This window comes from Ascaphus truei, chromosome 22 (genome assembly GCF_040206685.1).
Source record: "Ascaphus truei isolate aAscTru1 chromosome 22, aAscTru1.hap1, whole genome shotgun sequence".
NCBI lineage: Eukaryota > Metazoa > Chordata > Amphibia > Anura > Ascaphidae > Ascaphus > Ascaphus truei.
Window position 1 is genome coordinate 13,662,661 of NC_134504.1, and position 14,586 is coordinate 13,677,246.

Sequence of the window (14,586 nt, forward strand, 5' to 3'; positions counted from 1 at the left end):
GAGAAATTCAACCACCATATCCCAAACACACCGCTCGGAGTAATGACAAGCGGCAGTAACTCATTATTAGGGGAGTCTGTGCCTGCCTCTTAGCATCAATGTATCGCGGAGCTTTGCAGCTAACACTGATGTCACCGAGTGAAACCGGAAGTGGGGATGTAACTGCCCGGGCGACTTTACGTTTTACTGGTTTCCCGGCTTATAATGGGAGGGGGGGAAACCGTTCTGGTTTTTTTTCTGTTGTTTTTTTCCCTCGCGCTTTTTCACGGATGGAAACGTTACCAGACCGACCCCCTCCTGTCCCAGGCCACACATGTGACGCGGCCCCAGTGGCGACGGCTGCACGAGCGCATCACGGCTTGTGCGCGCACGCGACCACGCCGACTGGGAGCCGACTAGCGAGCGCCGCAGCGGCCACTGGGGACCTGGCCTAAGGCAAAGGTTCTCAACTCCAGTCCTCAAGACTCCCCCTCCCCCCCCCCCCACCAGGTCAGGTTTTCAGGATATCTCTGCTTCAGCACAGGTGGCTCAATCAGTCCCTGCTTCAGCACAGGTGCCTCAATCAGTGGCTCAGTCTTCGACTGCACCACCTGTGCTGAAGGAGGGATATCCTTAAAACCTGACCTGTGGGGGGGTCTTGAGTTGAGCCCCCTGTATTAGGACACGCTGTACATGCTGAACGCTGGTTTATTGGCTCTGGACAGACAATAACAGCCATATTCACGTCGGGAACCTGCAGAGGGGGTTCTCTGTCAGCTGCTCACTTCCTGCCACCACGTGGATCCCTCGGCTCCCCGCCCTTGGCACTGTATCCGGCATTAAGGATGGGGATTGGGATACATGTGGAACCTGCCTAAAACACGTAAGGGGTCATTAGGTCTCCCGGCTGCAAAAACCGGAGCCCAGAAAGCGACCCTGGTTTATTAAGGTCAGTGTGCGTTTCTGCTTCACTTCCAACGTAGGGAGAAATATATATATATATATCTATATATATATATATATATATAGATATATATATATATATATCAGAGCCGCCAACATTTCGGGCCAAGACGCCCCCTAGGTCAGGGGTGCGCAAACCTTTGGGGAAGAGCGCGGGGCCCCTGTAAGCGCCGCGCCTCCCGGTTTGCGCACCCCTGCCCTGGGACTGCTTCAGCGTTTATTGAATAAGATTATTATTTTATTATTATTAATATGGTCCATTTGTAAAGCGCCAACATACTCCCCAGCGTGGTACAAAGGGAGCGCAGAGATGGGATCATTACACAAACAGAGTTATATACAAATCAGGACAAAGGGGTCACCAGGGGCCTGATCCGGTGAGCTTACAATCTAGAGGGAGAAATGTGTTTCATCCTTTTGAAGGGGTTAAAAAGGACCAGATCTGTAACAACAATAAGAATGAATAATAATGGGTGTAAATAAACATCATGATAACACAGAAGGAAGACCAGACCTGCTGCTGGTGCCAGAATTAAATCTAATAATGACTCCAGTGGCTAATATGAATACATCATTCAGACGATCGTCACAATGAAATGATTGTACCCGGTGCCGTGATGTAACCGCGGGATGTGTCATAGATAAGGAATAATGGCGGTGACACTCTGCAGCGGGAGTGGCCAACTCCTGTCCTCAAGGGCCACCAACAGCAGTGTCACGTTTCCCGTTAGGCCCGAGCCTAAGGCGGCAAAAATGTCCGCCCCCCTTTGCCGCGCTCGTGGCCTGTCGGACCTAATGGGAAGGGACTTACGTACCTGCGCCGGCCGCCTCCATTCTGCCGCCCTGCTTCTCCTTCAAAAGCGAGCGTCAAATGACGCCGCGGACATCACAAGGCGTCTCGATGCCATCAGGTGACGTCATGACGCCGCGTCACCATGGTAAACGCGGCGCCAGGGGACGTCACGTTGGTGACGTCCGGGGCGTCGTTTGATGCTGGATTCTGAAGGGGAAGCAGGGCGGCAGAAACAGGCGGCAGACACATGCAAGTGCAAAACAGGTCAGGTTGTAAGGTTATCCCTGCTTCAGCACAGGTGGTGCAGTCGAAGACTGAGCCACTGATTGAGCCACCTGTGCTGAAGCAGGGATATTCTTAAAACCTGACCTGTTGGTGGCCCTTGAGGACTGGAGTTGGCCGCCCCTGTTCTGACATAGTTGGGGTGCAATGAGTGTGTCCCCTACTGACAGACATTCGGACAGGATCCAGGGTTCATATCCTAAACTCCGAGAGCAGGGAGGTGAGTGAGTGAGTCTGATTTCTCATCGCAGAAGGTTCCAGATTGAGCGGTGTTTTTATCTGCTTCTAGGAAGAGGGAGACAGGAGGATGTGTGCTGCCTAGCCGAGGACAAAATGTTCTCAGCATAAATCTCAGACAGGGAGAGTCCTGGGAGAATCAGCACAGACAATAAGCAAGCAGAGAGGTGCAGCGTGAGAGCGGCATGCGAGCAGGCACAGAGAGCTCACTCTGTGTCACCTTACACAATATACAATATTGTGTGTGTGTGTGTGTGTGTGTGTGTGTGTGTGTGTGTGTGTGTGTGTGTGTGTGTGTGTGTGTGTGTGTGTGTGTGTGTGTGTGTGTGTGGAGAGAAGAAATTGTGAAAACGAGAGGTAACGCTCAATGTATTACTTCCTGCTAAAACATTTTATAAATAAATAGAGCCCTAACTATCCCCATTCCCAGCGTTTCGTCCCTAAAGGACCTTCTTCAGGGCTCTTGAATTTGCTTTTATATGTGTACTATATATATATATATATATATATATATATATAGCAACTGTAAATATTACTGTATGTTCATTTGCAGGTCTGCAACCCTGTCTTTTACCATTATCGGCCAGCACACAGCACTTCCACTGCAGCAAGGGATTCTGGGAAATGACATGCAAATGAGCACACAGCGCCACCTTTTGTCTCAAGCTCATACTCATATTTACACGAGCAACCCTTAAGCTATATATATATATATACACATACATACATACATACAGCTCAACCCCCGTTATAACGCGATCCGTTACAACGCGGATCCGCTTATAACGCGATGTAAGCGTGGCTCCCAATTTTTGTATGTATGAATACTTTACAACACGATTATTGGCATCTTAAATACTTTATTGTACAATGCATACAATTGTACATTATTTTTAACGCGATCCGCTTATACCGCGATGTGATTCTTTGGACCCCAAGCACAGCGTTATAAGGGGGTTGAGCTATATATATATATATATATATATATATATATATATATACATACACACATATATATATATATATACTGGATCGAGGTTGAAGTGTTTATCATCCACTGGTCTATCTTTGAACTGATCCGATAATTGTTTCATTTGGCCTCCTAGAGAATATCCCAATCGGAAATGACAGGAGAGACCTCTGGCTGTGAGTGTTCAGCAAGAACAAAAAGAGAAAATCGCCGTAATTTGAATCATTAGCGTCAAATCCTCACTAATCAGCCTCTTCATACAAAGCAGATGAGCATCCAGCAGGCGAACACCTCCTGGGGGGTCACACAGGAGGCAGAGACATCTCAGCATCCTAACCCTGCAGGTACAGAGCCACGAGACCCCCAGAGAGTGGGACAGTGACCAAAGCAAGCAGAGGGGACCCCCCACACCAGCAGGGGGTCTGTTTATAAAAACACATCCGATCTACGTTGGAAAACACACTGAAACACTGCGGCACAGTGTTTCACCCGTCAATAACCCTACAATAACCCTACAAAAATATGTCGCGTTGTTGTAATATTTAATAACACCAAGAAAATATCTAGATTAGAACTATCGCACCTACCCCAGAGGTCAAGAGGAATTCTCTTTCTTACTGCAGGATTAACTACAATGAACCGAATCTACAGCCATAGGGTGGACTATATAATGTGGCCTTATATAGCCCTCCCCAAAAACATACAACGGGGCTCAGGTTGCTCATGCTGGGTAATAGGTAAGTCGGTGGTATAAACCCATTGTTTATTCAAGATCTATTTCAGGAAGTGGAACCCGGAATAAATGCCTAAAACAAACACGACACGTGTCCCCAGGCTGAGTGTGATGACAAGGCCCAGCTCGGAGGCGCTCACGTGCATTTGGGAGATGTACCCGTCCGGGTGATTTGGGTTGGGACATGTGGACACTTCTCTGGTCCCGGTATATGATGTTATTCTCAGCTCCCAGTTTTCCTGGAGCTCTTTCACAATAGATGCCAGTTCCTCTGTGCCACACAACCCCCCCCCCCCACCCTCCTTCTTTCTGCCCCTGGGCGGTCACATGTTAATATTAATATAAAGCATCCTCGTTACCGGTGTCTTCTAAGTACGTCTCAGCCTTATTCCATTAGCATGCGGGGGAAGAGAGAAAAATATCCCGGTGTCGGCTCCTTTATCTCCCTGTGCCTCAGGCACCAAATACATAGATTGTCAGCTCTGCGGGGCAGGGGGCTGTGTCTGTAACATTCCTATGTGCTGCGTCCCGCGCGCCATACTGTAATTGTGACGCGCTGTGTGTCCCATTGGAAGAGCGGTGCTATATGAAATAAAGTTACTATTACCGTATTAACAGCGTATTAACAGATGCCGGCGCTGGTCCAGTTCCTGCACAATATATACGCGGTGAGTTATTACGGTCCCCCAGGTGTACAACGGCGCCGGATTCATCAAAGGAAAAGTATTTCCGTATTATTCTGTTGGAAGCGCTTAAGAGTTTTTCCATTGATACGTTTTTGTCCCACGTTTATGACCCACGTTTTTGACCCACGTTATGCAGCTGGGAGACTTAGTAAATCCCCCTGTATAGTGTGAAAGTATTGGACCAATTGTAGCATCTTTATGAAACATACTAATAAGATATGAAGTGGGAAATACCCCCCCTAATCCACCTTAACGTTGGGTTAAACTGTGATCTGTAAAAACCGCTTCAGCCAGAACCAATAACTGGGTCCAGAGAAAAGATTCTGTGTGAGATCGGACCGGCTCCCTCCCAGGGGTTTTATTACATACCTTGGTATCAGGCCACTTATCGACTGAGCTGGGGGGGGGCATCCTCTGGGGGGGTACAGGTGGGGGGCACAAGAGGGGGGCATAGGAGAGGGAACAGGAGGGGGGCACAGGAGGGTCCCTTTGCCATGCAAAGTGCTGGGGGCTTTCTATAGATAATATCGATGGGTTATGAATAATGTTACGTGGTGACTCTGTGCCGGGGAATATACACAGACACCGTCTGTATATTTACTGTTGTTCAAGTCTATTATTTTGATGCACGTTGTATTGGTAGTAATAGTAGTAATAATGGTGTTTTTCATTTGCTTCTGAGTACATTCCCAGTGCATATGTTTCGCCCCTCTGGCTGGGAAGGGGTTGATCCTGGTATATACATGAAAGCCCATGTACCTCCCCCCGTGTACCTCTGTGTACATCCTTGTATACCTCCCTGTGTACCTCCCCCCGTGTACCTCTGTGTACATCCTTGTATACCTCCCTGTGTACCTCCCCCCCCCTGGGTACCTCCCCCTGTACCTGGCGCTCTGAGCATGGTGTGGCTCTCAGGGTTGGGTTGTGGCCTCGTCATGTTTCAGGTTCTCCTGTCACCTCCTGTAGTATCCTCTTCCCAAGACAAAGGGCTGGGAGTTAGCTGCAGGGAGAATGACAGCCAGACGTTAACCTTTGCACTGCTGGGGGCAGTATACATCAAGGGATATGTGTGTGTAGGTTAATATACTGTATATATATATATATATTATTATATATATATATATATATATTATATATATAGACACCTTTCTTCTAATCAGCAGGGCTAAAGACTATATTGTGTGTGTGTGTGTGTATATATACATATATATATATATAACGGAAATAGCCGCGTTAGTCCAGTTGCGATAGTGCAGAATAAATGAGTTCTTCATTATTAGGTGATACCTTTTTTATTTGGACTAACAATGTATGCCATAGGACAAGCTTTCGAGAGTTCCCCTCTCTTCCTCAGGTCGGCAATACTGATATACACAGGTTTCTGTGACTTAGACAGGGACTGGGAAAGAAAAAGGAAGAATAAAGAACAGGGAGATGTATATGAGGTGGGGTGGGGGAGGCACTGGAAGGGTGTTAGAACAGAGGTAAGGAAGGTGAGAATATATATACATCCAACAAAAAGTCAGCGCTAGCTAAGCTATTGCAATAATAACGTGATAAATGATATTGTGTAAAAACAAAAAAGTGTTAGTGATAAAGACATATATTTTAAAAGATGTGACAGTGAGATGTAGAATAAAAGGAATTATAGAAGTGTGTGACACGTCAAGTAAGTGTATAATAATACTGTGAATACAGTGATAAGTGTTATTAAATGTCAACACAGATTTATGCTATGTGGCACGCGCCTCTTTTTCCCCCTTTATATATATATATATATATATATATATATATATATATATATATATATATATATATATACACACACACACACACACACATGTAGAGGTATCAGTACCGTGTTAGCCGAGCTTCAATAATCAAAGAATAAATAGATGATACCGATATACTGTGGGCTCTCCATTCATTTTTATTCACACTGATACACATACACACTCTTTCTTCACTTGCTTTCAGTAACCTTTTGACACCTCTAGCCATAAAACACATCCACACCGGGGGAAGGACCAGCACAGATAACATTCCAAGAGACACTGTTTTTAAGTATACCTTTTGCTTCATTCATTGTTACACCGCCGGAAGAAGAGATCAGTGTATCTCGAAAGCTCGCACAAATAAAAGCATTTACTTAGCCACAGAACATAGGTATCATCTATTTATTTTTGATTATATGTGTGTGTGTGTGTGTGTGTGTGTGTATATATCTCGAAAGCTCGCACAAATAAAAGCATTTCGTTAGCCACAGAACGGTATCATCTATTTATTTTTTGATTATATATATATATATATATATATATATATATATAGCTGAGCTTAATAATCAAAAACAAATAGTCGATACCGTTCCTGTGGCTAACGAAATGCTTTAATTTGTGCGAGCTTTCGAGATATATATACACACACACACACACACACACACACACACACACAATCAAAAATAAATAGATGATACCGTTCTGTGGCTAACTAAATGCTTTTATTTGTGCGAGCTTTCGAGATACCCTGATCTCTTCTTCCGACGGAATATATATGTGTGTGTGTTTGTGTAGATATATATTATTTTTTTAAGTAGAGTTAGCCGTGTTAGTCCTGTTGTAATAGTGCAGAGTAAATGAGTACTGCAGTATTAGGTGATATTACCTTATTTATTTAGACTAACAATTGATATTATAAGACAAGGTTTGGAGAATTTCTCCTCTCTTCTCAATTCCTGAATTTGCTGCCCTGAGGAAGAGAAAAAACTCTCCAAAGCGTGTCGTATAATATCAATTGTTAGTCCAAATAACAAAGGCAATATCCCCTAATACTGCAGTACTCATTTACTCTGCAATATATGTGTGTGTGTGTGTGTGTGTGTGTGTGTGTGTGTGTGTGTGTGTGTGTGTATATATGTATATGTATATAGGTATATATAATTTAGATTGTAAGCTCTCCGGGGCAGGGATTTCCTTTCCTATTGTCTGACTTTGTTGCACTTATTATATTATAATTCCCTGTACTGTATTGTCTTTGTGAAGCGCTGTGTACACTGTGGGGGCGTTATATAAATAAGGATATACATACACAAGGATATACAAACATACATGTGTGTGTGAGAATTAGAGAAACGAACCTTAACATTTCGAAATAACCTGAAGTGCCCCCTCGTCTGCTGGAGCCTGCAGCACATTGCTCTGTACAGCTGTACCCTGCACATTGCTCTGCACATTTTTTTGCACCTTGCTCTGCACCTTGCTGTGCACTGAGCCTGAGGGGGTTACATCGATTTAAATCCCGAATAAATAACACCACCAATTTGCATAATCATTTCCATTCCTTGTGGTTCCAGCAATGGGGACCGAATTGTGTGACTGTCACCTCTCCCGTCCCCTCCCTGGGAACACACCCCTGTCTGGGATAACACTCTTATCTATCCAACATAAGCAGCATCACACTGTCACATTCCCAGCACTGTGCTGCCAAATAGTGGCATTTTCTGCCCAGGCACAGTATCCCTGGCAGTCAGTGCTGGGTGTCCACCTCTTCCACCCAAAACAAAAAGTACAAATATATAAAGCAGCTTCAATCCGAATTCATTGTCAGCAGCTACTAACATCCCTAATAATACCTACATTATGTTCTAACAACGAGACAAAAATGTGTTTACTTGTAACAAAGATTCCCCTGGATTCCTGCAATAAGAACATTTACAGCAGCATTTCGGTGGGATTTACTGAGACCCCCCCCCCCCGCCCCTGGGTGGAGTGTGATCAGGATATAAGAGGGTCCCCCAAAAGTCTATTCCCAGCAGTATTTCCCACCTGTCAGTAATATATGTCATTTTGCTGGTAACATGTTTTCATTGTGAAACCTTTTGAACAGGAGACACATATAGTGGGATATGCATACAGGGACAGGCACAGATCGGTATATACAGGGACAGATCTATATATACAGGGACTGGCATATATATATATATATATATATATATATATATATATATATATATATATATATATATATATATATATATATATATATATACACACACACACACACGGACACACACACGGACACACACACGGACACACGGACCCGCGGTCTGATCTGTACTTTTGAATGGGTGTGGCAGCAGCTTCACCAACATCACAAAGTGCAAATAGCATTTTATTACCTAGCTCTCATACTACAGGGACAGGGAAAGAGAGGGAGAGAGAGAACAGAGGGAGAGAGAGTTGTAATTGCTTGTTAATAATTCTCTGCATTGTGCACATGGTTGTATTGTAATTGTGTATTGTAACACTGCAAATAAATAGCATTTTCACACAACATAAAGTATTCCATTTTGCCTTATACATACATTTTGTTCTAGGGCAGGTGAAGACTACACAACTCATGGAGTGCACTGCATCCTTCTGTGTCACACGTCTCTCTAGTTCTTGCATAATATCTCCTGTGTGTGTCACACACTCAGAAATGAACTGGAATACATACATAAACATATATATATACACACACACACACACACACACACACACACACACACACACACACACACACACACACACACACACACACACGGTATATACTGCATGCTGGGTGATAATAGTCTAAGACATGCAATTGAGCACACAATTGAGCACACAGTAATATTTCCATTTGCTATATGCTTTACTATGGAGGGTTTTTGTCACTTTTTTAACCCACTATAACTTAATTAGGTGTGTGTGTATATATATATATACATATTTTGTTATAGTGGCACACCACTGAGACGGGTATATACTGCTCGGGTGCATTAACTGCAAAAAGATTAGGAATAAAGGGAAATAGTAGCAGCCACTCCAGGACTTGCTGAAAAAGTGATAAATATTTATCGCACCAGATCAACAAAACGTTGATTGTGTGTAATACATATTTGTCACTTTTGCAGCAGGTCCTGGAGTGGCTGCTACTATTTCCCTCTCTCTATATACTGTATAATTGTATAATTGTTTCTCACAGCATTTCCCTGTACTTTTCTCTCTCAGGCCCCTCTGTCTTCCCCCCCCCCTCTGTCTTCCCCCCCCCCCTCTGTCTCCCCCCCCCCCCCTCTGTCTTCCCCCCCCCCCCTCTGTCTTCCCCCCCCCCCTCTGTCTTCCCCCCCCCCCTCTGTCTTCCCCCCCCCCCCTCTGTCTTCCCCCCCCCCCCCTCTGTCTTCCCCCCCCCCTCTGTCTTTCCCCCCCACACTTGATGTTTCGCTCCCTGCCCTGGCAGTGAGTTTATCACTGAAACATTGCACATTCCTCAGCCCTCTTGAGCATTGAATGAATTCATTAGGAATAATTCCTGTATTCTAGCCCTTTTATTTCCTGGCCTTTCCTGAAAGCTGCAGAAGATTTCCTCCCCAATGCCTCATAGTGCTCAGGCTGGCTGAGGATTGCCTTTCATTGCAGCTTCTGCTCACTACCATTGCTTGGAACAGTCGAGATATTTTATACACACAATTTGTTTCTATTCAATATACAAAAGGAGACTTTTCCACCCAGAAGAACCAAAAAGGAAAGTAATCGCTAGAAGTCACCCTTTTTACTATGTTTAATAGATACATACATAAATACACTCACATATATGCGCGCACACACACACACACACACACACACACACACACACACACACACACACACACACACACACACACAGAGATTTGCATGTCATTTCCCAGAATCCCTTGCTGCAGTGGGAGCACTGTATGTTAGGTGATAATGGTGAAAGGCAGGGTTGCAGACCTGTCTAAGGCACGTTCTATAGTCCCGGGCGCGTGCTACGCTGTGCGCGCGTGCGGAATTTTACAAGGGCCGAGCGCTCGCACGGAAGGGAGAGGGGAGCCGACAGACAGCGGCGAAGATGAAGAAAATCATGTTTTCGCGGCGCTGAATGTATGTATATGTGTGTGTGTGTATATATATATATATATATATATATATATATATATATGTATGTATGTATGTGTGTGTGTGTGTGTGTGTATGTATTTGTGTGTCTGCACAAATCTAATAAATTTTTTATTTTTCCAATGTTTTTTTTTTTTAATAAATAATAAATTACACATAAACACACACACACACACACACACACACTCAACACAGTATACTTACGAAAAGCATGCGGCACGTGCACGCGCGTTCACATAGGCACGCACGGCCGCATGCTCTGTATATAACAGCCCTAAGACATGTGAATGTGCTCACAGGTGATCTTTTTATTTTCTCTCTCTCTCTCTCTCTCTCTCTCTCTCTCTCTATATATGTAATATATAAACAAAAGACCTTACCCTCCTGACGTCAGGCAAAGAAAGAGGCAGCACTCCCAGAATATAAAAGTGTATTAAGGCATGTGAAGACAGACAACCAATCCCAACGTTTCGGCTCCGGAACGGAACCTTTCTCAAGGCTTGAGAAAGGTTCCGGAGCCGAAACGTTGGGATTGGTTGTCTGTCTTCACATGCCTTAATACACTTTTTATATTCTGGAAGCGAGTGCTGCCTCTTTCTTTGCCTGACGTCAGGAGGGTAAGGTCTTTTGTTCATTCATTTTTATGGGACTAGCACCACCATTATTGTTTATTATCTAGAGTGCCAGCTGCTTGTTTTTGTTATATATATATATATATATATATATATATATATATATATATACACAAATACAAGCATGTCTTAGGCAGGTCTGCAACCCCACCTTTCACCATTATCACCCAGCATACAGCACTTCCACTGCAGCAAGGGATTCTGGGAAATGACATGCAAATGAGCACTCAGTGCCACTTTTTGCTTCAAAAATCATTTTTAACATGGTTCCCTATAGGCTTAAGCTTGCTGCATGGTCACAGCTTTGAGCACAGCCATATAAAACAAACAAATTGGAGTAGCGCCTTAGAAAGCTTGATAAGGATATATCAGCTGTGTAAATCAGATAGAGTTAACAAGGCTATTGACCAAAGAATCCCCAAAAGGGCGAATTTGTGATAAAAACAACTGAAATCTATAGCAAAAATAAAAATTATGAAACATAAAAATTAAAATAAAAACCAGATGTCAGTTGAAATTCCAAAAAATGTACTTAGTCCACTGGAGTTTTGCTGCCCGTATATAAGGATCACCAAATCCCAAGGATATCTGCAGAAAACAAGAAGAAAAAACAGGCGCACTCTTAGTGTGATAAAGTATAAAACAGTATTTATGGGATTGTAAAATATAAAAAGCGCACTCACAAACAGAGTAAAAATAATAGCATTTATGAGATATACTCAATCGCCTTGAAGCTGTGAAGGGAATGTATCGGCCTGTCCCGTTGGTGCCACCTCTGGTGTATCCGTTGGTTCAGCAAGGTGCACTGGAGCCACCGCAGCCAGATGATGTAATAATCAGCAACACGGTCAGAGACTCCCTCCAGATACACCTCCCACAGCTCTCACTGCTCACCAGCAGGCAACTGCAAAACAGGAAGCGACAGCAGTCCCAAGTAAAATAACAACAGCTCCAAGGTACTCTCTCTGTTCGTGCAGTAATGTCAGCCACAAACTCGCCTCTTTGGGACTTCGTCAGGGGATGACTAAGGACTTCGTCAGCGGATGACTAAGGACTTCGTCAGCATCCCCTGACGAAGTCCATAGTGACGAAACGCCCGAGCGTCCAGGGCGCCGCCATTGGTACTTGCGCATGCGCAGAGTCTCGGAGGCGACGGCGTCAGATAAGAAGTCGCGCATGAGCAGAGAGTTGGGTGCGGCAGCGTGCGAAGCACGGGCCAATTGGAAGGGGCCTAGGCCCGGAGACTACAAGTCCCATGAGCCTCAGCCAGACCAGGTGACGCCAGGGAGCCAATAGGGCGATAGGAGACTGCAGGAAGAGTTAGGAGGTTGCGCAGGGGAGCACGCAGGCAGAGAAGACCGGGAGGGGGACGAGGAAGGAGCTCAGCGTGTAGAGAGGCAAGTAGCCTCTACACTAGGCCCGTATACCCCCAGGCCCAGATAGGCCCTGAGTCACAGTCAGTCAGAGTTAATGTAGGGACAGGCCCTAGAATAGGAACCTGTCACATTAGTGACTGAAGCTGCGAAAGACACAGAGACTTTGGGACCAGACCAGACAGAGGTTTGGGACCAGACCTCTTCAGGCATATCATCAGCCATCCAGGTGGGATCGCCCCGGAAGGTATCACAAGCAGCTCTGCGTCATCGGATCCTTTGTGAAGTCTGTTTGCGGGCCCGAGCGCTCCTACATCCATTAAGTGCACCAACTATAATATTATTCATACTAGTGGCTGCGCAGTCACACACATACACTCACTTTGGGGTATTGGACACGGGGTGGGAACACGGTGAAGGGTCGCGTCCTGTGAGACGCGGTAGTATAGTGTCTCATTGAGGAGTAACACCGATAGGGATATACAATGCATGGTTATGGTTACTGCTAGTAAAGCTACTGTTTCTTTTACATGCTGTGTGTGTAGTATTGTATTATTGTCCTGCGAGGAACATTTCCCCCTCTCTGCTGGGAGCCATCGCAGGTGGAGGCGCTGCATCTGATAAGAGGTACTCTATATAAATATATTGCCCCAGGCTCTCCGTGGCAGAGGCTGAGCCGGCAGGTTATACAGCATTGGTAGTTGTGCTGTATTCAGAAGGAAACAGGGCTACGTATACATAATAATGCCCTGTCTAAATACCAAGTAGTCCCAGTGGATCACTCACTGACTGCCACATAGAAGTGTACACAGACCTCGGATGTATTTAATATACTGTCCTATAGGGTCCTTCATGCCCCTCCCTTCTTGTGATATTTTGTATTTCCCCCTCTCTTTATACCCTCAGTCCGGATTGGGACCACTGCCCCCTGAGTCCGGATTGGGCCCCCTGAGTCCGGATTGGGCCGCCTGAGTCCGGATTGGGCCCCCTGCCTCCGGATTGGGACCCCTGAGTCCGGATTGGGCCCCCTGCCTCCGGATTGGGACCCCTGAGTCCGGATTGGGACCCCTGAGTCCGGATTGGGACCCCTGCCTCCGGATTGGGCCCCCTGCCTCCCCGGAGTCCCGGTTCCTATCTCTCTCCTTGGTAATTAATCTCCTCCCCCCCTCCTCTGTCAGGGGGCGGAGCCTCGGATCGCAACCAATCAGAGTGCGCGGTGGCCTCTCGGTGACAGGGGAATGCTCCGCCCCGTGACGTCAGAACACGGTCTGTTTGAGAGGCAGCGGCCAGCGGGGCTCAGAGATACCGGGGAGCGGGACCGGCAACACATGGGGAGAGAGATCCGGGGACAGGGACCAAGCAGCACGGAAGAGCGGGGATAGAGACCGGAGACAGGGACCAGACAGCACCGGGGAGCGGGACCGGCAACACCGGGGAGAGGGGATAGAGACCGGCAACACCGGAGACAGGGACCAGGCAGCACCGGGGAGCGGTACCGGCAACACCGGGGAGAGGGGGACCGGGGATAGAGACCGACAACACCGGAGACAGGGACCAGGCAACACCGGCGAGAGCGGGACCGGCAACACCGGGGAGAGCGGGACCGGCAACACCGGGGAGACCGGGACCGGCAACACCGGCGAGAGCGGGACCGGCAACACCGGGGAGAGCGGGACCGGCAACACCGCGGAGAGGGGGACCGGAGACAGGGACCAGGCAGCACCGGGGAGAGGGGAACCGGAGAGAGAGAACCGGGGACAGACCGGGCAGCACTGGGGAGGGACCAGGGAGGGAGACCGGGTAACACCGGGGGGGGAGAGAAGAGATCAGAGAGAGGAGGAGGGGAGACTTCACCGGGAACCACCTGTCTGCGACCGGGCAGGGGGAGCACGGGGACGCTGCTGCGCGCTGATTCCAGACTCTGCGCTCCGGTTCTCTCCCACCGGGAGCATGGAGCTTCCCGCCGCCGGAGAGCATGTCTTTGCGGTGGAGAGCATCGAAAAAA

At 46.6% G+C, this 14,586-nt stretch overlaps 1 long non-coding RNA gene across 3 annotated transcripts; it reads right to left on the reverse strand.

The window, feature by feature from the left end:
* Positions 1 to 1,026: 1,026 nt before the first annotated feature.
* LOC142472840 (uncharacterized) lies at positions 1,027 to 13,748 on the reverse strand. Of its 3 annotated transcripts, none has more exons than XR_012789863.1 (6): positions 12,964 to 13,748; positions 11,892 to 12,112; positions 11,741 to 11,796; positions 9,004 to 9,124; positions 5,529 to 5,643; positions 1,027 to 1,384 (listed from the first exon to the last, which is right to left on the reverse strand). It is a non-coding gene; the product is annotated as an uncharacterized LOC142472840 (long non-coding RNA). The 3 variants fall into 3 exon arrangements; XR_012789862.1 differs by lacking the exon at positions 9,004 to 9,124 and adding an exon at positions 5,931 to 6,042 and having other exon boundaries at positions 12,964 to 13,747; XR_012789861.1 differs by lacking the exon at positions 9,004 to 9,124 and having other exon boundaries at positions 12,964 to 13,746.
* Positions 13,749 to 14,586: the final 838 nt, after the last annotated feature.